Raw genomic sequence first — 25,703 nt, 5'->3', positions numbered from 1 at the left:
TTTCATTTGTGTTTGCAGCAGTGCTTCCCAATACTAACAAGTACATTTCCTTTGGAAGTAATTGCTGCTGTTACTTGATCAGGTTTGGCTGCTCCCCACTGCTCCTCAGTGATTCAGGAAAAGATTTGGAAAGACAGATATCAAAGATGGGGAACTACCACCAGCATAGACCACTTAGAGAAGAATTTGGGTACAAAGAGCTTTACTAGAGAGGTAGGGGAGAAGCAAGGGTCAGGAAGTCTTCATGATGGGTAGGGTTCTGTCACCCAGAGCCTGGGTTTTGTTTTCTCTTCTACTGGTTAGCCTTGAGGCACCAATCAACTCTTGTCTCCTTAGGCCAATTTTTGTAGTTTTTCAGGTAAAAACACATGATTTCTGAGCCAGTTAAAGATGATTTATTTTTAGTTAGAGAATAAGATTAGCAAATCTGTGATCTATTATTGTGTGATCTTTTACTCTTTTGGCTTTTTGAGGGGCCAGCCACCCAGCTCCCAAGTAAATCACACACAGAGGAATATTCTTAGTTATGAATGCCCGGCCTTAGCTTGGCTGGTTGCTAACCAACTTTTCTTAAATTAACCCATCTACCTTTTGCCTCTGGGCTTTTATCTTTCTTAACTTCTGTATACCTTTCTTTACTTCTTTCTCCGTGGCTGGCTGGGCACTAATGTCTTCTTCGCTCCTCATTCTCCCTCCTCCCAAAGGTCTCTTCCTCTTTATACTCTCAGCCTGGCAACCCTGCCTATCCTTGCTCCTGCCTCACTATTGGCCGTTCAACTCTTTATTAAACCATCAGGTGTTTTAGAGAGGCAGAGAATCACAGCTTCACAGTTAAACAAATGCAGTGTAAGCAAAGGTCACACACCTGAAAAGAATATTCCCCAATAATCTCTACGTTCATATCATCTAAAGACAGATATCCTGAGTTCTCTAGAGAAAAAAAAAGTTTTAAGATGCTGGCCTTGGAGCCCGAATGATGGCTCAGTGAATTGAGGTACCTGCTACCAAGCCTGAGAACCTGAGTTCAGTCCCAGGACCCATATGGTGGAAATAGAACCAGTTCCCACAAGTTGCCTTCTGAACTGCACATGCACGGACACACACACAGTAAATGGTTTTTGTTGTTGTTGTTTTTGTTATTGTTGTTTTTAAGGACCATAGCTGTAAAAAGAACAGTATCACGGGCTTCTTAAAAAAAAAAAAAGATGTCTGTCTGCAGATAGTTCCTTTGCCCAGGAATAACTAACCTTGCAGTTAATCACTAAGCTACTAGTAGCATGCCAGGCATGTTTTCTCATGCCTGCAATGCCAGGCTGAGGCATAAGGATCATGAGGTCCAGACCAACCTGGGACTAGAAGATATAAGACAATAGAAAGCTTATGTTCCTGAAGGAAAATAGCAAGACATAACAATTTAAAACTATTAGGAGCTCCAGCTGAGGCTAGTGGGAGACAGATCAGAATCTTGCTATGTAGCCCAGGTTGACAACTTCCTGAGCGTTGGCATTATCAATGCCTATCGCCGTCAGTGATTGTTTGCTTGTTTTGTGTTTGAGACTGGGGATTGTTTACTTGTTTTATTTTTGAGAGTGGGTCTTACTGTAGTCCAGACTAGGTTGGGACTTGAGAGTGTCTCTGCCTGACACATGCTAGGACTAGGGCCTAACCTAACAAATCAGACAGAATTAGTCAGGTTTTGCTTTGTTTAAAATGAGAACAACTAAAGCAAGCGAAGCAGGAGAGCTTATATATCCTTGGGTTATGCTAGGCTCAGCTCTTGAAAATGTAGATGGGGTTCCTTCAGCTAAGGAAGTTAAGTTAGTTAAGCCAGCCAGCTAGGATTCCTTGAGTGGAAATGCCTCTTACTAAAAGTAATGACGAATGTTCTGTGTGATAAATGTCTGCTCATTTAAAGTATGTCTCAAATCAAAGCTTCAATGGAGAGGCATGATAAAGGCTTTCTCAGGCATTACAGTTAGGTGTCCAAATTGAGGCCCAGAAAAGCTATTGTTTGTAACTTGATTGTGCAGCATCTTACGGCAGACTTGAGTTTATGGTTGACAGCATTGTATTGCAGTGTCAAAACGTGGGACACACTGGTGCAGAAAGTCTGGATCTTCAGTCTTGTTTTTTTTCTTGCAAGTAAGTAACAATGACAAAACCAGATAGAAAAAGAACACAAAAGGACGAGGAAAAACAACTTCTTTAAAAGAAAACAACAAGAACTTGTAAAAATGAAGGACATATGGAATCAGTGAAATTATTTTTTAAAAGTTCTAGATAAATACCTCCGGGATATGAGAAATAAAAGTCCTTAGTTACTGGTTCAGGTGGGTTTGCATCATTTTTCAGGAAGCACCTTTCCAAGATGCATCAACCAAGAAGTCTGTCTTGACCTTTTCTAGGAGAGTCCTGAAGAAATTAAATCCAAGTTTTATGCTCTCCTATAGCTTTATTCTTGTGGAAAAAAAAATGGAGCTACCAGAATAGTTTGTACATTGTACATTCTGGCATGATCATCATGGTGGGTTGAGTTGACTTTTTAAAAGGGTTTTTGGGGGTGGCTGTTTTATGTTTAATGAAAACGTATCTGGAGAAACAGATGTGAGGATGAAAAGAGCATTGCACAGCAAGGACTAGACTGCTGTTCTAATGTATAGCACAAAGAGCACAGCCTTCGGCTGGGTGAGTGCATCTGCACACTGCTACAGCCATCAGTCCTGGGGAAGTACGTCTGCACATGGAAAGCTCAGCCAGCATTTGGCACTGGCAGTGTTTGGTTCTTGGTTTACATTTCTGCTGTTACAGGACTGTAACAGCAAGACTGGTATCTTACATCAGGCTTAACCTGCATTTCTCTTAATGATGTTCTTTGATGAAGAGATGAAAACCTGTATTTGTTTCTCTTTAGGTATTTAGAGCAATTTTGTTTGTCACCACCGCCAAAACTGGAAACAACTCGGGTCATTTGGGCAAATACAGTTTCAAAAGCTCCAACTCATGTGTAAAACTAACACAGGAGCCCTCTTTCAATCAGGAAAATATGTAAATATATAACAAATTATAAGAAAAAATAAAAGTTCATACATTAGTTTATATTATGAAAAGATACTATAGAAATGCGGCCTCAAAGGAGATACAAATGGTAATTTTAAGTATTTCAGCTTAGAGAAATTGTAGTGATGGTGAAATCTTTTGTTCTTTGATTTGTATGTTTTGTAGCTGAGGCTGGCTCAGCTTGATCCTTCTGCCTCTATCGCCATAATGCTAGAGGTACAGGTGTGAGCCACTGTGCCTAGTTTAAATGAAATCTTCTGAAGAAACACAAATATCAGAAAGAAAGGGATCTCGGAAGTAACATAGCTACACCATACAAGAATAACAAGTGAGGGATTTTAGAAATCAGGGAAATCTTGAGAAAAGGAGGCATTTTTAGTACCAATTAGAAAATGATAAATACGCGCCACAGATGGCACAATAAGAGAAAAATAAATAAAAACTCAATAAAAGGACAAAAACTGGCATGGGTAGTACAGACCTTTAACTCCAGAGCCTGGGAGGCAGAGGCAGGTGGATCCTCTGAGTTCCAAGCAAGTCAGGGACTACATTCTTAAAAGACAGGACAGGCAGCCAAATAAAGGGTTTCTCTCATGTAAACTGAAGGTCAGTGGTGGCTGTATAACATTGTATACTTAACGCCAGAAGGTTAAAAGTGGTTTAAATGGTAAACTTTGTGCTCATGTTTTCATAATGAACCCTGTAAAACAAAGCATTGGACTACAATAACTGTCAGAGCCACAGTTCCTGAACATTTAACACTAAAGGCTGGCTATGTTGAAAGGCACCCCAAAATCTGGAACTCAGCCCAGAACACTTAACACTGAGATGTAGTCGTAAAATGGTTGGATTTTAAAACTGAACCTTTTCAGTTATGGACAAACAAACAAACAAACAAACAAGTGACTTGGAAAAAATGTCAGGAAGTCTATTTTAGAGGAAATAAAAGTTCTAGACGTGCCTGAGCTGAATATGAGTAGCCATGTCTTAGGAAGACGTATGGATTCAGGTTGTTCTGATGATGAGGTCTTTTCTGGAAGGATTCGTGAAGTTTATAGACACAAAGTCATAAATCAATTTAAATTATTTTATTCTCTGCTAATTCTTTACAAATACAATGTAACGTGATTAGATCATATCCATTCCCACTACCTTCTCCAACTCATCCCAGACTCCATCCCCCTTCTAGCATCGTAAGTCTCCCCCCCCCCCTTTTCCCCACCAAGTCCTTTAACTACTGCCCATATACCTATGGGTATAGGTTACCATCCAGTGGTGTATGGGCAGATTGCCCTGGACCGTACCGCTGAGGAAGACTTCCTCTTCCTTTTCCCAGCTTCTGTCTACTGTCCTCATGCACCCCTCCCCTTTCCATGCTGGTTTGCTGATCTGCTGGAACTTGTGCATATCTTGTGCCCACAGCCACAGCTGCTCTGAGTTCGTGAGTGCAGTGGCGTCACCATGTCCCAAAGACAGCACTTCATAGCAGTCTCCGGACCGCCAACCCTTCCTGAGTGTTCTCAGCCCCGTAAGGTGTTGTGATGGGAGCAGCGGGCCACCTGGCTAGCTTTACCCGAAATAATTACATGGAAACTGTATTCTTTTAAACACTGCCTGGCCCATTAGTTTCAGCCTCTTATTGGCATAATTGTCATAAGATAATTGTCATATCTTGCTTTAACCCATATTTAGTAATCTGTGTAGCACCACGAGGTGGTGGCTTACAGGGAAGGATCTTATCCTGTGTCCGTCCATCTCAGAGAGGAGAGGCATGGCGTCTGCCTGACTCTGCTTTCTTTCTCCCACAGTTCTGTTCTGTCTACTCCGCCTACCTAATTTTCTGTCCTATTAAAGGGCCAAGGCAGTTTCTTTATTAACCAATGAAAGTAACACATTGACAGGTGACCCTCCTCCATCCGTGAGGGAGGGCACTAAGGGTGTGGTGCAGAGGTCCCATTTAGGCTTGAGCACAGTCACTTATTCTCCGCACTTGACCACTGGCCAATCTTTGTACTAACTTCTGTCCACTACATAAAGAAGCAATAAGGGGTGAGAGTTGCACTGGTCTATGGGTATAAAGATAAGTATGTAGAAGGCCTTTTGATGACATGTTCCTTGAGCAAAATAATAATGGTAGGGCTTATGACCTCCCCCGCCATGGGTTCTTGCCTAATTTTAAAGACAAGACATGAATTTCCTGCTGTGAAGTGAGTCTGAGGTCCAAGTAGAAAGTTGTTGATTAACTCTGTGACATTTGTGCCACTATCGCACCAATGGACACACCTTCCAGGCCAGATGTTATAGCTCACAGGTTCCACAAGTGGGTAAGACTTGATGACTTTCCCCGCCTCGGCAGCCTACATGGCAGCTTCTAGCACGTTTAAGCTAGCCACCAGGAAAGAAGCTTGTAAGATTGGGGGTGATTGCCTGATGAACCAACTGTCATCAGATAATTGGAACTTTTAGGGCTAGGGAGATAGCTCAGTCGGAAAGTGCTTGCCTTGCAAGCAAGCACCAAGATAGGAATTCAGTCCCCAGAACGCAAGTAAAAAAGCTGGATTTGGTGACTCAGACTTGTAATCCCACTGCTAAGGAGGCAGATATGGGTAGGTTCCTGGGGGCCCCCTTGCCAACAACCTAGCCTACTTATACCCCAAAAAAGCAAAACCAAAAAGGGTGTGAAGATGAATTTTTTGAACTAAGAAAATATATCTTTTAAAATGAAACTGAACTCTGAGGTATGTAAGGGGAAAAGATCACACTAAGGCACACCGAACAAGTCATGAAGACAGCCAAAAAAAGGAAAAGAAAAGAAAATGGGACTAGAAAGATACATAGGTGTGTGTGCACACAGCGTAGAAGCAGAGACAAATGTGTATTATGCTAAGGATTGAACCCAGGGCCTTATAGTTTAGGTATGTGTTCTCCTTCAAAGGCACATCATGAATGTCTAGGAGTTGATTAAGATACAAGATGAAAGATAAAAGTTCCTGAGAAGAAAAACAATGGTAGGGCTGATATTTAAGCTTCTGTCCATGGAAGCATCCTTTAAATAGAGACGACTCAAGTGTTCACACTAAAAAGGCCTTCAGACTAGAGGTGTCATTGGTACAGTGGTGGCCTAGCATGACCAACACTGTGTAGGCAATGCTGCCCCTCCCCCCATTTTAAAAGTGATCCTACGTGTTAGGAACGTTGACCCATCGTGATCAGCTTCAAGTTATAGATTAGTGAAACTTTCAAGACAGTGAAGAAAATTTCCCTGGGGATTCCAGCAAGAAAAGAGGCTAGCAACAGACTTCTCGATAGCAACACTGAGCAAAACAGCTGCGGCACAACCTGGCTACAGTGTGAAAGCACAAGCCAAGGTTTTTATAGCCATGACTCACTGTCGGGGAAATCAGAGTAAATCCCAATGTGCTGAAAAAAGTATTTACATGGTGAAAAATGCAAGGAAGGACAGATGACAAAATGAGGTAAATGTTTGAAGCTAGTGTAAATTAAAACCAGTTTCTGAAAATCTAGGCAACTCATGCGAAGATTTGAAGAGATCTCACAGGAAGAGGAGTCATATGATAGCTGGATAAAAGAGGTCCCAGCTTCAGTCACAAAGAACTTCAAATTGAAGCTGTGCTGAAGAGCCAGGACTGTTGAGGGAGGGCTAGGGAGATGGCTTCGTTGGTGATGTGCTTGCTCTGCAAGCCTTAGGACCTAGGTTTGGATCCCAGCAACCACATAGAAGCCAGAAAGAGCAGCCTGTTTCTGCAGCTCTAGGACCAGCTGGTGGAAAAATGGGCATATGGGTACACTGCTTGTAAATGTGGATACATTAACAAAGTATCTGGGAAGGAATCCTGCTGAATCCAGGGAAATCACATGCATGTATCCTTTAGCACAGGCTAAACTTTTAGCAATCTCTTCTAGAAACACTAAGAAAATACATTCTCACAGTTCTGTACTGTTGGTCACTGAGCACTGCTGGTATTAGACAGGGTGCCTGGTCTACAGAACCAGTAAAGTGAACATACAGTTTTTTAAAAGATTCATTCACGTGACTTACATGTTAGCAGGTAGGTAGTCCAAAAATGACTATCCGTATGCGGGAGAGGCTAAGAACCCAGTAGGTATTTGAACTGGATACCTCTGTCCTAATTTGGTGCTCACGACCTTGAAGATGCTTGGAGGATCTCTGGATTTCAGTTTGGGAAGGCCAAAGGAGCAGGAGTCTGAGCTCTGAAACATGGTGGCCCTAGCAGCAGCAGCGACATCCGTACTTACTAGCAAGAAACAAAGGCAGTCTGGCCACAACACCTATATTTGGGCCAATTGTTGGAAGGTGCACTCATTCTGAGGGAGAGTTTTTTCCCTCACCTAGTCTTTTCTAGAAACCCTCACAGAACTGCCTTGAATCGTGTCTCTTAACTGACTCAGTATCTCACCAAACTGACATTTAATATTAACCATCACACTTAAAAAATCAGAAACATTTCAAGTGCCCATTAATAGGAGATTGACTGGATATACTGTAGTGTAGTGCAGCCAAACAATAAATAAAAGGACAGTTTCTAGGCTGCGGGTGCGCTTCCAAATTACCCTCTTTCTCCAGAGAAACAATCCATAGAATCCCCTAAAGACAAGAGAAGATGCCAACAATTAAAGAGAGCTTTCTCTTAAGATAACTTGCTTATATTTTGACCTCAGAATCATTACTATATACACATTCAACCACAAAATTAAATAAAATGATAGAATGAAAGAAAAAAACTGAAAACTAAAAGAATTTTTATACTTTGGGAGCATCAACACACAATAAAAGGAACTTTCTAGTAGGTTTTGGACATAGATATGGACTATACAGTGGTGTGTGGTATGTTTGGCAGTAGAGTTTGGGTGTGTTACTTTTTAGAGAGGTATATACATTACTAGGTGTATTTTGTGTTGCTGAATATTGATAATCATTCAAAGCAAGTTCATCAAGTCTATGACTTAAGAAAATTTATACTGGAAAGGCATTTTGTACAGACTGAATTAAGTCAAAATTACTTAGAAGAGCACCAAACATAATAGTTGTCCCCCGAGTCAGATGTCTTCTCGCACGTTTGCAGCCCCGGCACTGGCGAGGAAACCTGTGGCCATCCTGGCTTACAGATCAAGATCCTGTTGAGACAGAGAGAAGAGTCGGAGAGAAGGTTAGGGGGCAGAGAGGACATGACCAATTATGCTGCAGTTTTATGTTATGCTGGCATTTCTTTTTTCATTTTTGTTGTGTCGTTTGATCTATACATTGCAACCTAGGATCCTTTTTATAGGTCGAGAGTTTTCAAGTAATATGATTCAGTTTATACAAATATTAAGTGGAAGATTGGAGATTAAATACAGGTCCATGAGACTCTCGGGCCTAAATTACTTCTATTTACTATTATGCATTATTGCAGGATAAACATCCACCCTGAAGAACAAAGAACATCAGGAGCTAAGGGTCAGTTTAAACCTGTGGTGGCTGCTTGGAAAATGAAGATGCGGACTCCAGATTGGTGCTTTATATATTCTTCTTGCAAGAGTAGTGTACTAAAGGAGAGAAGTGTAAGTTTTCCTAATTTCTGATAGGGGATTTTCTTAGCGAGGGTTACTGTTGCTGCCATAAAACACCATGACCAACACAATGTGGGGCATAGAGGGTTTAGTTGGCTTATTTGGTTTATTCATCATTGAAAGAAGTTAGAACAGCACCTCAAGCGAGGCAGGAACCTGGAGGCAGGACTTGATACAGAGGCCATGGATAAGTACTGCTTACTGGCTTGCTCTCTTGGCTTGTTCATTCTGCTTTCTTATAGAACCAGGACCACCAGCCCAGGGATGGCCCCACCCACAGTGGTCTCAGCCCTCCTCGTCAGTCACTAATTTAGGAAACTCCCTCTAGCCAGGTCTTATGGAGGCATTTTCTCAACTGAGGTTTTCTTCTTTCCACTGACCCTGTATGTCAAGTTGGCCTAAAACTAGCCAGCACAGTGATGCATACCCAGCTGTTATTGATGTAGAGATAAATATTACAATGTCCCAAATGGCTGAGTAAAATGTTTGGATTAAAAGTATGGCGAAGTTGAAAAGAACAAAACTTGGTTGTCATGTAGACTCATCATGTATTGTGTCTACCACACAGGCCTGACAACCTGAGTTTGATCACTGGAATCCACAAAAACATGGAGAGAACCAACTTCATAATTGTCCTCTGACCTTCATATACACACCCTGAACACAACCATGCGCACGCGCGCGCGCGTACACACACACACACACACACACACACACACACACACAAATATTAACGTTGAAAAATAAAAGAACAGACCCTAGCTTGTACAGATTTAAAGCCCAGATGTTCTTCTTTGTGACAAGTCAAAAGTTGTGGGGGGTTTTGTTTTGTTTGTTTGTTGTGAAATAATAGAGCTAAAGTTTACCAGGCTGTGATAAGAGGAAAATAGTCTTAGATCAGCCAACGTTCTCCACATTTTTTGTACAAGACAAGAGATGGGCTGAACTGCGTTATTGTTCCGGTGCTGGTCCCATAGTTCCCCTCCCCCACGCTAACCCTTCATATTCCCACTGGCTTCCTTGATGATAAAGCACTTTTTTAATTTAGCTACCTATTGGAGTGGTTGTCTAGGGATTTTTTTGTTTTGTTTTGATTTCTCTGTATTTGATTATGCTAGAGAATGTAATTTGTGATTATCTATAACTGAAAAGTATGGGAAGCAGTATTAGGTTTGCTATAATCTTTTCTATATGGTTTACAGAATTAACTCTGAACGTTTTCTGGTTGTCAGAACTGTGCTGACCAGTGACTGGAAGCTGCACGCATTGGAAGAGATTTGCAGAAGACACAAGCTTTCTGAGGTGAGATAAAAACAGCCCAAGATCTGGATTACCATTTTCTCTTGACAATTTGCTAACTATATTGAACATTAAGAATTTAGCAAGCATAACTATACTATCCCAACCTGAAATTTTACAAAACCATTTTAGAAATAATAGAATTTCATTTGCCGTAGTGTGCAGTCAAGAGTTGGACCTCCCCCCTCTACAAACAAGCAAAAGGCCCTTTAAAATAAATGGATGGGCATGTAAAAAAAACAAAAACCTTTGGCGGTAGAACCAAAACCCATGTATTTTATAAGACAATCGGGTGTTGGATACTTTGAGGATATCCTCAGAGTGCCAACAGAAAGAGTATTCTCTCACCAGCAAAGATTTTCCCAAGGGATGGCCTGAAATGAGTTTTCTTTCCTGATGTTGGGTTCAGGTGCTGGTGGAGATTACAGAGATCTGAGTTTCCCTCCCCAAGCTGGCCCTTTGTATTCCCATTGGCTTTCTTGATGATACGGCATTTTCAAAATCCAGCTACCTATTGGAGTATTTGGGTAGGGGATCGGCATTGACAGTTAATACAACAGCTAGTTTACCTTTGTCTGTCACTGTCTCCTTCTCCATCCAGTTTTCGCTTGACTCACTTCTCTATGGCCTTACTTCCTCTATTCCACATGGCCCTGTTATGACCATTTCCCTTCTACTGTAACACCAGAATGGTGTTTACTGTTGGCATAAATCTTCTGTACATGATGGCTGGGTCCTAGAGAAAAACATCTTGTGTCCTGCAGTAAAGTAGGAAGGATGGTCAGAGGCCATCTGCTGAGGCTTCAGGCCTATGTGTAGGTAAGAACTCTGCTAATAAGCCATGGCCATGAGCTTTTACTTTCTTGAACTTTAGCGCTTCGATTTGTAATATTTTCACAGTTCTACAACTCTACAAATGGAGAAGTTTAATCAAAACTGGATATAGTTCTGTAATACTCTTAGATACTAGGTAGAAACAATCACAAATTCTCTGTGGATTGACATATGTGGCCATAAGATAATTACAGTTAAGACTCTAACACAGAATGTAAGAGCGAAAATCAAGGTACTATGATCGGGACTCAGCAGAAACAGCAAAAAACTAGCATCTTTAAGATTTCAGCTGTTAGAAATATCCAGTACATGAGTATTTTTATGTAGTACGAATTTTAATTGGTCTTAATAATAAAAACCTGGAATCAGATATTAGGGGGTGAAAGCTCAAAGATCAGAGAAGCAGAGCAGCCAGCCACTAGTTTTAACCTCTATGAACTCCTCAGGCCAAAGGGGATATTCTGTTTCTACAAGTCCTCAGACTGAATGCTGTTTCTACAATGCCTCAGATTGAATGCTGTGAGCTCCTTTCTCTTCCTGCCTTATATTCCTCAACACATAAACAGAAGGAACTCCTACACCAAGGTATTATGAAGAGAGAAATGGGAAAGGGAGCTTTGGAAGGAGGAAAAGTAAAGAATACCAGGGTTAATTGAAAAAGTCGTGGGGAGCTATATTATTTTATACTTGAAAATGATTGTATGGGGGCCGGAGAGATGGCTCTGTAGTTAGAGCCCTTCTCCAGAGGATTGAAGGTTCGATCCCAGCACCCACATGACTGACACCTGTTTTGCTAACTCCATGAACTATGGTGCTCTCTTCTGACCTCTACAGGCAACCACACATTAGACAGACACTTACACATAAATAAATAATAAAGATGCATATATAATATATAATTGTAAGTATAATATAAAAATTTAGCCATGAATGAAGTTCTACATGGCTGAATTTCAGTGACCTCCTCGTGTCCTTTCCATTTCTCCTTTTTCAAACTTAGAACTGAACCTAGGGCCTCAAACTTGCTAAGTACATGCTCTACCACTGAACTGTATCCCTGGCCCTCTCCCAGTTTTGAATAGGATTATATATAGGATTATCTGTATCTAACCAAAAACAAATCTTTTAAGCTAATTAACCAGTTTCTTTAGCTCAGGCACAATAAAAACACCCATACACATAAAAATAAAATATAAAATAAAAATAAAGTTATTATTTTTTGTTAAAAGCCAAACAATAAGTACTTTGACTTTGTGAGCCACTTGGTTATCATTGCAGTTACCAAACTTGATAGCATAAAAGCAACTATAGACAATGAATGAAGAACTATGACCAGATTTGGCCCAAATTTGGTTTGCCAAGTGCTGTTATCACAGCACAGCAGAAACCATCTTTGGGAATGCTTGTGGAAACACAGGCCAGGAACAGCCTGATACCTGGATCTGAGTTAAAGGTAGAGATACTGATGATATTTTAGGCTTTCTGCAAATTGACAAGTGAATTCAAGGGTCAGAAGGTATAATAGCCAGCCTTTTAACATCCTCAATGTCCTGATGGTATGCTTACTTTTAACACTTTCCATACCAACACACAGTGGACCAGAGTTGGTATATTGGTAGGATAGCATCACCCTGAGATTGTTATGAGGGGTGCAGGTTCTTCTTTTCCCACAAAGAACACTTTCTGTGGGGGAGGTTACCTGCCCTTCTGTAAGCAGCTCTGGGAGGGGGGAGTAGGGCAGCCCTTTAGGCTGATTGAGGAGCCCTAGTAGAAGGTCTCCAAATTAAAGATGGGACTTCCCAGATACCTGTGGTCCCCTGGAACTTCAGAAGATTCTTTGAGGCAGAAGACTTCACAGAGCCCCTTTCAAATTCCTGATGGCTCCAAAGCTGAGTGACACAGTGCACACTTCTTGTTTAAAACCATTAAGTTTGGGGTAGTTTATCGTGTAGCAATAAAGAACTAATACACTGTTCTATTGTTAGGTGAATTACTTAAAGCCCTTTACATCCCTCTTTTTATTCTTTTCACGTATGCATAGTGTACATGTATAGATTTGCAGGTTGACTTATATCTGGGGTGTGCATGTGCATGCAGCAAGTGAATGGAGGTTTGAGGTTGGTATCAAGAATCTTCCTCAGTTGATCTTCTGTGTTTTTTGTTGAATCATGGTCTCAGTCAAACTCAGAGCTTACGAATAAGCTAGTCTAACTAGCCAGCTTCCTGCATGGATCCTGTCTCCCTGGTGAGGCTGGAGTTATGGGTGGGAAGCTCACCCAGCATTTATGTGTGCTCTGTGGGTTCGATGAAGAGTTCTTCTGGTTAGCATGGCAGTTTGTTTTAACTGCAGACAAAGGTGATAGAAAAATAACTGTGTATATTTGCTGATGTGGTCCACATTTTTCTCTTTATAACTAATTTATTACTTTATAATTTACTAGTTCTTAGGCTGTGTTTCTTACTGTTTCTGTTGCTGTGAAGAGACTACAGTAACTCTTATTCAGCTAAGACATTTAATTTGGATGCTTACATTTTCAGAGGTTTAGTTTGTTATCATCGTGGTGTGGCATAGTGGAGTGCAGGCAGACAAGGTGCTGAAGAGGGAGCTGAGATTCCTACATCTTGAGTTGCAGGCAACAGGAAGTGGTCTGAACCACTAGACATGACTTGAGCATATATGAGACCTCCAAGCCTGCCTCCACTGGAACACATTTCCTCCAACAAAGCCACACCTACTCCTACAAAGCCACACCTCCTAGAAGTGCCACTCCCTATTTTTGTTCAAACTACCACATAGGCTTTTGAGATTTTCAAGATGTTTTCCATTAAAGTTAGCATTGCTGGGGCTGGAGAGATGGCTCTGCAGTTAAGAGCACTGGCAGCTTGTCCAGAGGATGTCGATTTGATTCTTAGCATCCATGTGGTGGATTACAACTCTAGTTCCAGGGTATTTGAAGCCCTCTTTTGGCCTGCTGAGGCACTAGGTGCATAGAGGTGCACAGAAATATATGCAGACAAAGCACCCATACACATAAAATAATAAAAATAAAACAAAGACTGCATTTTAAAAATAGCATTGCTTCAAGAGTCTTCCATAGATAATACTTCCTGCTCTTACATTTAATTCTGTGTTTTTATGTAAATAGGGGTTGGCTATATTCACGACTATTTGAGTTATCGCCATGTTACTTTCCATAAAGCTGTAGCTGAAGGCTGTATCATCTTTTGTGTCCTCTTTCACTTTCAATTATCCATGGTCACCCGTGGTTCAGATGTAGCAGGTAGGAAATCCTGAAATAAATCATTCAAATTTGTAAGTTGTAGAGTGTGATGAGACCTCTTGCAGTCGCTCTGTCCGGTCTGGGGCAGGAGTCATCCCTTTGCTCAGGGTGTCCACACCTCATCACAGTCTTTCCACTTGGTGAGCTTTCCTTTCTTCAGTAACGGCCCAAGGGTACAGGAGAGTATGCCGCCAGTAGCTCTAAATTCTAAGTTATAGTTTATTGTTACTCTCTTAATCTATAAAGTAAACTTTATCATAAATATGTACACATTGGAGGAAATCAAAACAGACAGGGTTCACTGTTATCTAAACACTCAGATATCCACTAGGTGTCTTGGAAATTATTCTCTCATTATATAGTGGGGGACTGTTGTAAATTTGCCTGCCCTTGGAATTTACCAAACCATTTAGCTAATGTGCCTACAACACATTTTTCTGTGTCTTGGTTCACTGTTGTATTAGAAATTATTCTCTTGATACAACATAATTGAATTTTTATCTTCATCTTTATATGTATACACACATATGCATGTGTAGTTTGTACATATGCATGTATTTTCATAGGGAGTATTTGGGGTAATGGGATATAGTCTTATAATCATCCCGTCTTTTGCTTTATTAATTGTACAGAAAATTTGATGTTTTCAAATATTTGAGTTTGTTATTTTTCTTTAAGGTCACAGTTTCTTTCAAGGTAGTTTCTGTTTTAGCCATTTCTGGAATTTTCTTTCTTTTTTTATTGTTGCATTTGTTAAGTGTCAAAAGTTATGGGTGTCTTTATGATACTTTTATATACATCTCAGTCCCACTTGTCAATTCTGGCTATTGTTTCCTGACCCACTGGAGTTTTTTCAGAAAGTTCTTATGTCTATATCTTTTAAAAAATTTAAATTGTTTTATGTGTGTAGGTAATTTAGAAAAAAGCAGCACTTGAGAGAAAGACACTATACAGCAGAGTTCACGTGGAGGGGTTTTTATTAAGGGAAAGGAACCATAAAAAGAGGGAAGAGGAGTGGGAAACGCCCTCTGGGTACAGGAGCAGCAGAAAATGAGAGAGGCAGAGACAGAGAGATGGGAGGTGGGCAGGGCCTTTTTAAAAGGGAACATAGTGAATGAGCACAGGAGGTGCTCTTAGTGGCTGCTGCTGAGGACATAGCTTGTTAGGACCCCAGAGGCAGGCTTACATGTATGTCCATGCACCGAGAATATAGCTGGTACCTGCAGAGGCCAGAAGAGGGCATTAGATTCCCTGGAACTGAAGTTATGGACAGTTGTGTGAACTGCCTGCCATGTCGATGCTGAACGTGAGTCTCTGCAAGAGCAGCCAGTGCCGGCTGTTCATCTTTCTTCTGAAGTTCCATGCTGTGCTCTCCTGGGTGAGACCTTTTACCCTTTGTGTTCAGGATTTCTCTATGTATCTTTTGCAGTGCCAACTTGCTGGTAATGAATTGATTTAGTTTGTGTATGTCTTAAAATGTTTTTCTCTCACTTGATGTTTAATGTAATTTTGCTAGATATAACAATGTTCTTTGACATCATTTCAGATTTGTAATACATTATTCCATGGTTTTCCATCTTTTCAAGCTTCTCTTTAGAGGTCTGTAGTGTTTTCTTCTGTAAACAAGTTAGCATTTTTCTTATAGCATTTAATGCTGGTATTATTTTAAGGGTTGCATTAGAAGGATATATCATTTACATAGCTTCCTAGTGATTTTCCAGAGTACTAATCAGAGTAAAACATTGTGGCTCAGAGATATTGTTTAACTGTATAAATATAATTTTTTTGTTTCCTTTAAAAAAACACCATTAGCTGCTACTGTCGAACAGTAAGAGGGTGTACTCTGGTTTGTAGAAGGAGCGGCGGGGCTGCGTCCCGCCACCCGGCTAGCTTTACCCAAAATAATTACAGGGAAACTGTATTCTTTTAAACACTGCCTGGCCCATTATCTGTAGCCTCTTATTGGTTAATTTTCACATCTTCCTTTAACCCATATTTAGTAATCCGTGTAGCACCACGAGGTGTGGCTTACCAGGAGAGATCTTAACCTGCGTCCATCTCTGAGAGGAGAATCATGGCAACTCATATGGTGACTGCCTGAAGCGTCTCCCCAACTCTCCCAGAATTCTGTTCTGTCTACTCCACCTACCTAATTTTCTGTCTCTTAAAGGGCCAAGGCAGTTTTCTTTATTAATTAACCAATGAAAGTAACATAGACAGATAACTCTCCTCCATCACTGGTTTTTGAAAAATCAGTGCAAATTGAAGAATTTCTCCCATTATCTGAAGGAAAACTTGCCTGTCAGTGCCCTTGCTACTTGTAGTTTAAATGGCATCTTTAAGTTTTGGAGTTCCAAACATGGGGCAGACACAAACCCTCCTAGAGAGCTGTTATGTTTTTGTTTTTTATTTTATTTTGTTTTTTAATGAAACAGTATTTTATTGGGTAGTCTGACTGGCCTGGAACTCTAAATGTAGACTAGACTGGGCTTGAACTCACACAAATCTGCCTGCTTTTGCCTCCCAAGTGCTGGGATTAAAGACGCATGAAGCACACCTAGTGTCTTTTTTGAGAGTTTTCAAAGCACACTAACATTCGATGTCAAAATTATGAGCTCACAGCTGGGCAGTGGTGACCTACACCTTTAATCCCTACACTCAGGAGGCAGTGGCAAGTGGATCTCTTGAGTTCAAGGCCAGTCTGGTCTACAGAGCAAGTCCCACTAGCACAACCAAGGCTATACAGAAAAACTCTGTCTTGAAAAAAAACAAAATTAAGAGCGATTAGAGACAGGCAGTCTACCATCTTTGCTCAGAACATGCAGGATTAGGGATTTATGGCCTTAGTGCTGGCCAGGAAGTCAGTGAGTATTCCCCACCATCAGTTGTACCTATGTACCCTGTGGGGCGATAATGATCACAGCCTTCAGAGTCGTGCGACTCCTTAGTCCTTGGTGAAGGCACCACTCTTCTGTCTTCTGGTGCTCTCCCAGCTTCACAGTAGGTTGACTCTTTTTGTTGAAGAGTTTAGGACAGCTGTTGCAGTATCTTATTTTCTTTATGTTTTGTATACTGGGCTTCCTTTTTGAATAAAGTCTGTGGCCCTAAATCCCTGGTCATGGATGTTCTGAGCAAAGATGATAATTTGTCTGTCTGTATCTTTATCATCACAATCATTATAAACTTTATATGCCATATTCATCTGCTGGGAATGGTTGGATCTTACAGCCTGTTATGGCTGTTCTTGGTTGTCAGTTTGACTACCCCTAGAATTAACTAGAATCCAGAAATGGAGGGCATTTGAGGGTGTTTTTTTTTTTTTTTTTTTTTTTTTGGCTTGGTTTGAAGTGGGTGGATCCAGTTCTAGTCCTGACCTTTGAGGTGGGAAGACACACTCCTTTGATCCAGGTCTTGAGGCAGGAAGACACACCTTTAGTCTTGGGCACACCTTCTACTGGAAGCCTATATAAAAATGTAGAAGGAGGAAGCTTTTTCTGTTTTCCTTGCTTGCAAATCCTTCTTTTGCTGGCATTAGAGCCTACTTCTTTGGGGTTCCAGTGTTTGCTGCAGACCATTTGAGATATCCAGCCTCATAGACTGAGCAACTTCTGGATTCTTGAACTTTCCATTCATAGCCAGCCATTGTTGGATTAGCTAGACCACAGTCTGTAAGTCATTCTAATAAATCCCACATATATCTGTATAATATATATTATAAAATGTTTTATGCATTGTATATAATTATGTTTATATATTGTTTGCATAGTGTGTGTGTGTGTGGAGAGAGAGAGAGAGAGAGAGAGAAAGAGAGAGAGAGAGAGAGAGATTGAGATTCATTCTATAAGTTCTGCTACTCTAGAGAACCTTGACTTCACAGCCCCTTCCAACTTTCTGTGGTTTTTATCTTAACTGAGTCCTGGAAAAGATCATGATGACCATCCTTATATGCTTAGGAGCTTCTGGATCTGAATCAGTATGTTTTCCATAAGTTTGATATTGCCCTTGTAGCCAAGATAAGGGATCCTTGATTGACCAACCTTGTAGATTTGGCATGGTAGGTCATAATTTGTATCTTAATAATATGAAATTAAATAACTTCAACAATATTAGAGTGTATCAGCTGTAATTCATGAAGTGTTCTGTGGGACTTGTACTTTAATTACATGCATGCTAGTTTTTGTTTGGGCTTGAGTGAGGTGTACTTTTTTATTATGGGTCATGGTGCAGGTGGAAGAGGTTTGCTCAGGGAGGGGATCAGATTCTTCTCACTTGGAACCAGGCCGCTGCTGTGTGTTTGTTCTGAAGCCTCTTTAGAAGGAATGACATGTTCTGCTCTCCCTGTGAGCCAGGTTAGATACCTCTGCTCATCCGCAAGTAGCAAGACAACAGGATAAAAACACGACTCTCCTAGAAGGTAAGGTTTAGCATACATTCTCTTTTATTATGAGGCAAGTGAGTCCTAAAGTCGAGTACTTATGAATGAACCTGAGTACTCCAGTGTCTTTCAGGAGAAGTCACCAAGCTTGACAACCTGAGTTTGATCCCCTGAACCCACATGGTAGAAGGAGAGAGCTGACTCTTGCCAGCTGTCCCTGTTCACCTGCCTGCCATGGCATGCACACACACACACACACACACACACACACACACACACACATATACACTCAAAAATAAATGTAACAAATTTTTTCAAATAGAATATTTTAAACAAATATTTGTTTGTTTGACTATGTGTCAAGCACTATTCTAGATGTTAAGTAAGAATGGGGCAATAAACAAAGCAGACAGAACCAGCCCTCACAAGGCTTATATCCTAGAGGCATTGACATCAGCTCTTAGCTTCAACAGGACCCTTCCTGAGCGTGGAGTTGTAACAGAAACACAAACCTTCAGCCCCACTAAATAAAATGTATGCACACGGTACCATGGCTACGATGGTAGATCTTGAGTCTCCTGCATGTCTGCGGGCATTGCTGGAGAAGTTGGACAGAGCAGGGAAGACCACAAATGACTTGGTGCCTTGGACTGACCTCTGACTGCAGACATGTGACCCACTCTTTCACAGTCCTGTCACCAGCCTTTCCTGCTGTGACAGGTTGGATCTCCTTAAGCCACAAACCAAGATGAATCCTTCCCTCCTTAAGTTGATTTTATGTAAAATATTTTGTCCAGTTGATGAACAAAATAACAATAGTGCAGAGGGCTTAGTTTGTAAGAGCCTGTGTTTTCCCTATGTTTTGAAAGCGTCTACCCGTGCACCTCAGGCTGGCTTTGAACTTGGCACAATCTTCCTGTCTTACTGTGCTAAGTGCTAGATTTACCAGCATGAGCCACTGTGCCCAGCAGAGTTCATATTTTGTCTTAAATGGCTATTTATATGCTTAGCTCCTGTTTTTGAAATTATTATTTTTTATTTATGAATGCTATGATAGAGAATTTGGTTATATAAACATAAATGAAAAACACAAAGAAAAAAGTCATCCATAATCTTAACTGTAACAGGAGCTTTCCTGTCCCACCTGGTCCTGCAGCTGCTTTTAAAATAACAACTCAGAGGCTTAATATTAATTACATACTGTTTGGCCTGTTAGCTCAGGCTTATTATTAACTAGATCTTACCATTTAAATTAACACTTTTCTATTAGTTTATATTTTACCATGAGGCTTGAGGCTTCTTATCTCCCATCTGCTTCTCCAGTGGCTGTTTGCATCTCCCACTACTCTGCCTTCTTTCTCCCTGCCTGTATTCAGCTTGGTTTTCCTGCTTAACTATAATCTGCCCTGCCATAGGCCAAAGCAGCTTCTTTATTAACTAATGGTAATAAAGCATATTCACCTTATACAGAGGGGCATCCCACAACATCTCCCCTTTTCTGTCTAATTAAAAAATAAGGTTTTAACTTTAGCATAGTAAAATTATATAAGCAAAATGGTTAATAGACAAGAATTGTAGTTATAATATTTAGTTTATTTGTATTTAACAAAATCAAAGAAAATACTCTATCATCTATTCTCTCCTTGTGAGTCTAATGTTTCATATGTAATTTGTTGTTTATCACAACTTAAGAAAATTATAATTATAGCTATCTAGTCTTCAATTCCATCAAAGGCCCCAGAAGGCTGTAATATTACCTAAGTAAACAGGAAGTACATTGTAAGCAACGTCCAAAACTCTAGAAATGACAGAGATATTGGCTGCCTGGACAGTCACCCAAAGTTATTCTGTAAGTTCCATCTGTAAGGACATCCATCTTCGGCCTGTATGCCTAGAATATCTGGCAGATTTCCCAGTGAAGCAGGAAACTTGAAATTGTCACACAGTTTGTTAGTCATTTTTTTCTGTATCCTGCAGAATGTCTCTTCCATGAAGCAGGAACCCTGAAACACTGTCCCATCTTGCTTTGGCAAGTTCAGCAGTCACTTTGCTGTGGGTCCTGCATATCCAGTTTATACAGCATACTATCAAGCAGTCTAGACAAGAACAGTTTCTTGCCCAAATGGCTAACCTTGCCACATTGAAAGCAAACTCCATAAGGAGCTGCTTTGTAGTAGTCTGTGAGGCTGCATTGTCTCAGTCAGTTGCCTGTTCTGGATGATGGCTCACCTGGGCTATTACTCCCATGGAGACCTCTCAGGGGACCTTACTTGATCAAACCATATTATCCTGGGAGGAATCCATAGCTTCTCATCTGGGGAAGTAAAAGCAGAACCTTTTTTCCAAAGCAACATATCCGTAGACCCAAATTTTGAAGTCAAGATACCTTTTTGTTGGTTTAGCTTAGCAGCCCCCACAATAAAATGTCTCTCTGCAGTTAGCTCATTAATAGTCAAAAAATCTAAAGAAAACACAGTCGTATATATAATCCAGACTCTATGTATTTTCTGTTTTCCATTTGACTCATAATAATTCTTTATGCTATGATAATTTAGTTAGTATAGAAAAATGTTAAAAAACTAATCCATAATCTTAATAATCAAAGAATAGTACCATGAAAATTTTATTATATTTCCTGCTAGTATTTCAGCCATGTATACATGTAATAGACATATGGCTGTATGTACATGCACATATGCAGTTGCCTGTATATGTGTGTATATAATTTGAATTTGAAGGGCTGGAGTTGTAACTCAGTGGTAGAGTAGTTACTTAGCATGTGTGAAGCCCTAGAGTTGATTCCTGGCACTAACAAAGGGGGAAAGGGGAGAGGGAAGGAAGAAGGGAAGAAAAAAAAATAAGAAACAAAACTAATGTATTTCAAATTTCTATCCTGTACTGGGGACTGATCCGGGAGCCACCATGCGGTAGGGCATTGCTCTGCCGCTCATTTCCTGACTTTCACCTTCTCCCCAGAGTGGTATACGCTTCTCTAAATTGTCCTTTGCCACAGACTTCTTTGGAACTCTTTAGAGAACACTGTGCCATAGTAGGCTTACAAAAACACTGGAAAAGAGTTTAACGTGATAGAACAATAATGGAGAATTAGTGAGATTCACACTGGGTATGCGGTGCATTGCAGAAGGCTTTGTGTATAGCTAATTTGAGAAAGAGTTCTATGTGTAAGTTTTCAGAATTCTTGATAAGATTATATTGAAAACAGTGAGCAGTTTGGATTTTTTTTTCCTATATGATTACAGCTTTCAGGAGCCCACATCAGTTGTAAGAAAATGATTGTTTCTCGTAGATGATCATTTCTTGTAATTTGAACATAAATCCTGATTTGTGCTCCTGTTATAAGTGAGTATAGTATAAATTAGGAAAACAAACCTAAATGGCTTAAAGAAATAGTTGGGATTCAACAGTGAACACCATGCTGCTTTTTTTAAAAAAAAAAGAATGAAGATCTAGGGGCTGGAGAGATGGCTCAGAGGTTAAGAGCACCGCCTGTTCTTCCAAAGGTCCTGAGTTCAATTCCCAGCAACCACATGGTGGCTCACAACCATCTGTAATGAGGTCTGCTGCCCTCTTCTGGTCTGGTGGCATACATGCAGACAGAACACTGTATACATAATAAATAAATAAATAAATAAGTTAAAGAATGAAGATCTAGCAAATCTAGTGTGTGAAGAAATCCAAGATCTACTATAAAGAAATAAAAATAAGTTATAAAGCAGTGTGTTCAGTTTTAAAGACTTATCTCATTAGGAATTCAAGCAAGCACGTATGTGTGTATGCCCAAGAAAAAGGTCTACAGGACAGAGGGCAGCTGGAAAAGAGAGCAGGGCATTTGCAAACAGTAGACGGGGTTACAAAAGACTTTTTAATCAACTAGGAAAAGCTTTATTTTGTGTTTGAGTTGTGGAACAAGATGTAGTTCTGATTGCGGTTAGAAAAGCTATTTTCTGTGATTAACAGTTTTGAAAAGAAGTTGTGTGTAGGACCTCCTGAAGGTGACACTTTGGAAGTCAAGGCAGGAGGACTGGAAACGAGTTCTGGTCACAGGACTCACCCACCATTTCTGGGTGAAAGCCTACTTTGAGCTCAATGCCACATACAATGACAATGACGTCCACTATGATTGTTTTGTAGAGGGCTTGCTGTTCAGTGAACTCTGAATATGCTTTATTCAAATACTGTGTTTATTTATGGCTGTGTCCGATGTTTCCATGCTGTCTAAAGTATTCCTATTACCAGTTCTTAACTTTGCTGAAGGAGACACTCTAAGACTGGTTTCCCTTGACATTTTCCTCTGAATTTTAACTCAAGGTTTTCTGTCCTTTTATTCAGCCTCCTCTTTTTCCGGTTGTTTTGGTTTTGTGAGGGTTTTTTTTCCCCTGTATTTTTATTAGATCCTATTTTTGGTCTTGCTTTAGAGTGTCAGATTTATTACAGTATTGATATGATTGTCCAGATAAAGAATATTATGGGTATTTTGTAGTATAGTATATAGTATTGTAGAGTATTGTAGGGATTTTAGAAAAGTAAAGTTTGTGAGAACTTAGAAAATTAGAGGGTTATGGTGCCCCATATAAAAAGAAAACGTATATTCTCCACAGGGTGGGACTTACTTTTTTATTTCCATTTATTTTTAAGACTTGTTTTTAATTATGTGTAAGTATTAGTATGTGCCTGCATGCATACAGTATATTCTTGGAAGTCAAGACCAGAAGAGAAAGTTGGATCCCCCAGAACTCTAGTTGCAGGTGGTTGTAATCCATGCTGAGACCCAAAGTTGAATTCTTTGGAAAAGCAGGGATTGCTCTTAACCATTGAACCATCTCTTCTACAACCTCTTCGTTTATTTATTAAAGGGTATTTTATAGTTTTGACCTGCACTTATACTCTTTTATTAAAATGTATGGTTAACAACTGAAGAAAATGGATCCAGGAACAAAGGGGGAAATGAATATTGTTACTGTGGTCTATGGATATAGCACTGAGCCCATTCTGTTGGTTATAATGCTGGTATGTTATTTTTGAAATTGAGAACTTAATGGAAAACCATAGAATGTATTTCACTTAGTGTTGTGCTATTGTTTGGAACTGTAACTGTTAAAATTCAGCATATGCCATACATGAATTGTATTATATTTTTTTCATATGTTTTATTTCTGATTTTTGAGAAGAACAGCTTTACCTAAGTGCATTCTATTCTATGATTTGGGTTCTACTTTGCAGGGGGAAAAAAAAAACAGAAGCCAACATGTGCTTCCTAACTTCAGTCCTCTTACCTATACAGTGCCTATCCTCACACTTTCCTTCTCTCTGAAAAGAAATTGCAGACGTGGTGGTACACCCTCCTAACCTCAGGAGGCTGAAGCAGCAGTAAATAGCTCTACGAGTTCAAGACAGCCTGCAATACATAGAGAGAGCTTGTCTTTTTAGAAATGTAGAGAACATGACTTCTTAAGAAGTCCCTTTTGTTTTCCTGAGGAATTCTTTAAAGGCTCCTTTTCCTCTGATACTGTGGCCTTGAAGCAATTAAAAGTGGACACTGGAGTCAGTGCTCTCTGCAGTCAGTAGCGAACACTTCCTGTTCTTGAAGGTCTCTTCCCAACAGCAGTGATGTTGTAGTATATTCTCTGCTCTTTCCTTTCGTAGCCACTGTGTCTTCGCTACTGTTTTCTCAGCCCCATACTGTCTCTGTTTCTCTTACTCCACTGGCTGAACAAGCTGTCCATCCAGGTCTGTGCCTATGTCTGTTTGTCCCACTGTAGCAGGAAGACAGTTATCCTGGAAAGAGGAAAAGAATCACTTCTCAGCTACAAATTCCACCAATGAGAAAGGGATATTCCCTGATTTGTTATTCAGCTTCCTCCTTCCCAAAAAATAGCCATAGCAGATGGGAAGTGAGCCAGGAGAAATCAGAACAGTGAAGTTTTGGGATATTCCCAAAGCATTCATCCTTTAGAGGTTCCTCCATATTCTGATTTTATGAAAGCCAAACTAAATATCTTTAGCAACTCCTAGGGCCACACGATAGACTCTTCCTAAAATGAAAATGAAAAGAAAGAAAAGCTAGAGGCGTCTCCTTTGCTTGTGTCAGGCTATTGCAGAATAAATCCTGTGCTCTAGATCAGCCAAAGGTGAGTCCATAATAGTTTATATCTATGCTCTGTTGCTTAAGGGTTCGAAAAATACTGAAATAAACACGAATGGAAAGTGCGTATGCAGGACGGTGGGAGGGTGCTAGAGAGGCCCTGGGATGAAGAGCATACGCTGCTCCCCTAAGGGCCGGAGTGTGGTTCCTAGTGCCATGTCAGGCAGCTCACAGCCAGCTCCAGGGGCTTTGTCACCCTCTTCTGTTTTCACAGCACCTGCACTCATGTATCCACGCCCCTCACAGACCTGCACATTCACCTCATTGAAAATTAAAGTCTTTCTGAAAATTAAACTTTAGAAAGAAAGTGGGGAAGAGACATAAATGTCACTTTAAAAGCCAAAGGTTTGTGTTTATGCATTTTAGAAGAGTCTGACCATGGGTCTCCAGCACATTTTTAATATATCTCATAGTGTAAAACATGCATGTTTTTACATGTATTTAATGAAGGTAAAGTACAACAGCCATTTCTGATATAACTTGTTCTGAGTGTAAACTTGTTGTATTACGATTGCTTTATTTGAGAATAATTAGAGCGTAATGTAGGTATCCTTTGTGCTTTGGGGCAGTTTCAGAGGTCTCCACAAACACACACACATAGACACACACACCTACCTACTTGTTTGATAGGAAAGATCTCAGACGGGAACACCAACAGTGCCTGTCAAAAGAAACATGTTTCCTCCCTTATAGGGTGGACTATATATGTTGATGCTTCTTCATCTTTGCTTTTTCTTTTCATGTGTGTCTTAGTCAGTGTTCTATTACTATGAAGAGATACCGGGATCATAGCAGCTCCTATAAAGGAACCATTTCTTTTTTTTTTTCTCATTTTTTTTTATTCAAGATTTCCATCTCCTCCCCTCCTCCTCCCCCTTCCCTCCCCTCCCTTCCACCCATACCCCCACTCCACCCCTCTCCAAAGACAAAGAGCCATCAGGGTTCCCTTCACTATGTTGAGTCCAAGGTCCTCCCAGCTCCCCCTAAGTCCAGGAAGGTAAGCAACCAAACTGACAAGGCTCACAGTGAGCCCGTCCATGCTGTAGAGTTCATGTTCATTGCCATTGTCCTTGGTTTCTCAGTCCTCCTCCACCATCAGCCA

At 40.4% G+C, this 25,703-nt stretch overlaps 1 protein-coding gene across 1 annotated transcript in view; it reads left to right on the top strand.

Annotated features, from left to right (window-relative positions):
• Positions 1-25,703, top strand: part of Cab39l (calcium binding protein 39 like) — a 104,666-nt gene that overhangs the window by 3,158 nt on the left and 75,805 nt on the right. Inside the window, 2 exon segments of the mRNA XM_042054083.1 lie at positions 8,493-8,640; positions 9,882-9,951. The gene's annotated coding sequence lies outside the window, so the exon portion shown is untranslated.

This window comes from Arvicola amphibius, chromosome 13 (genome assembly GCF_903992535.2).
Source record: "Arvicola amphibius chromosome 13, mArvAmp1.2, whole genome shotgun sequence".
NCBI lineage: Eukaryota > Metazoa > Chordata > Mammalia > Rodentia > Cricetidae > Arvicola > Arvicola amphibius.
This window is presented reverse-complemented; position numbering and strand designations above follow the sequence as displayed.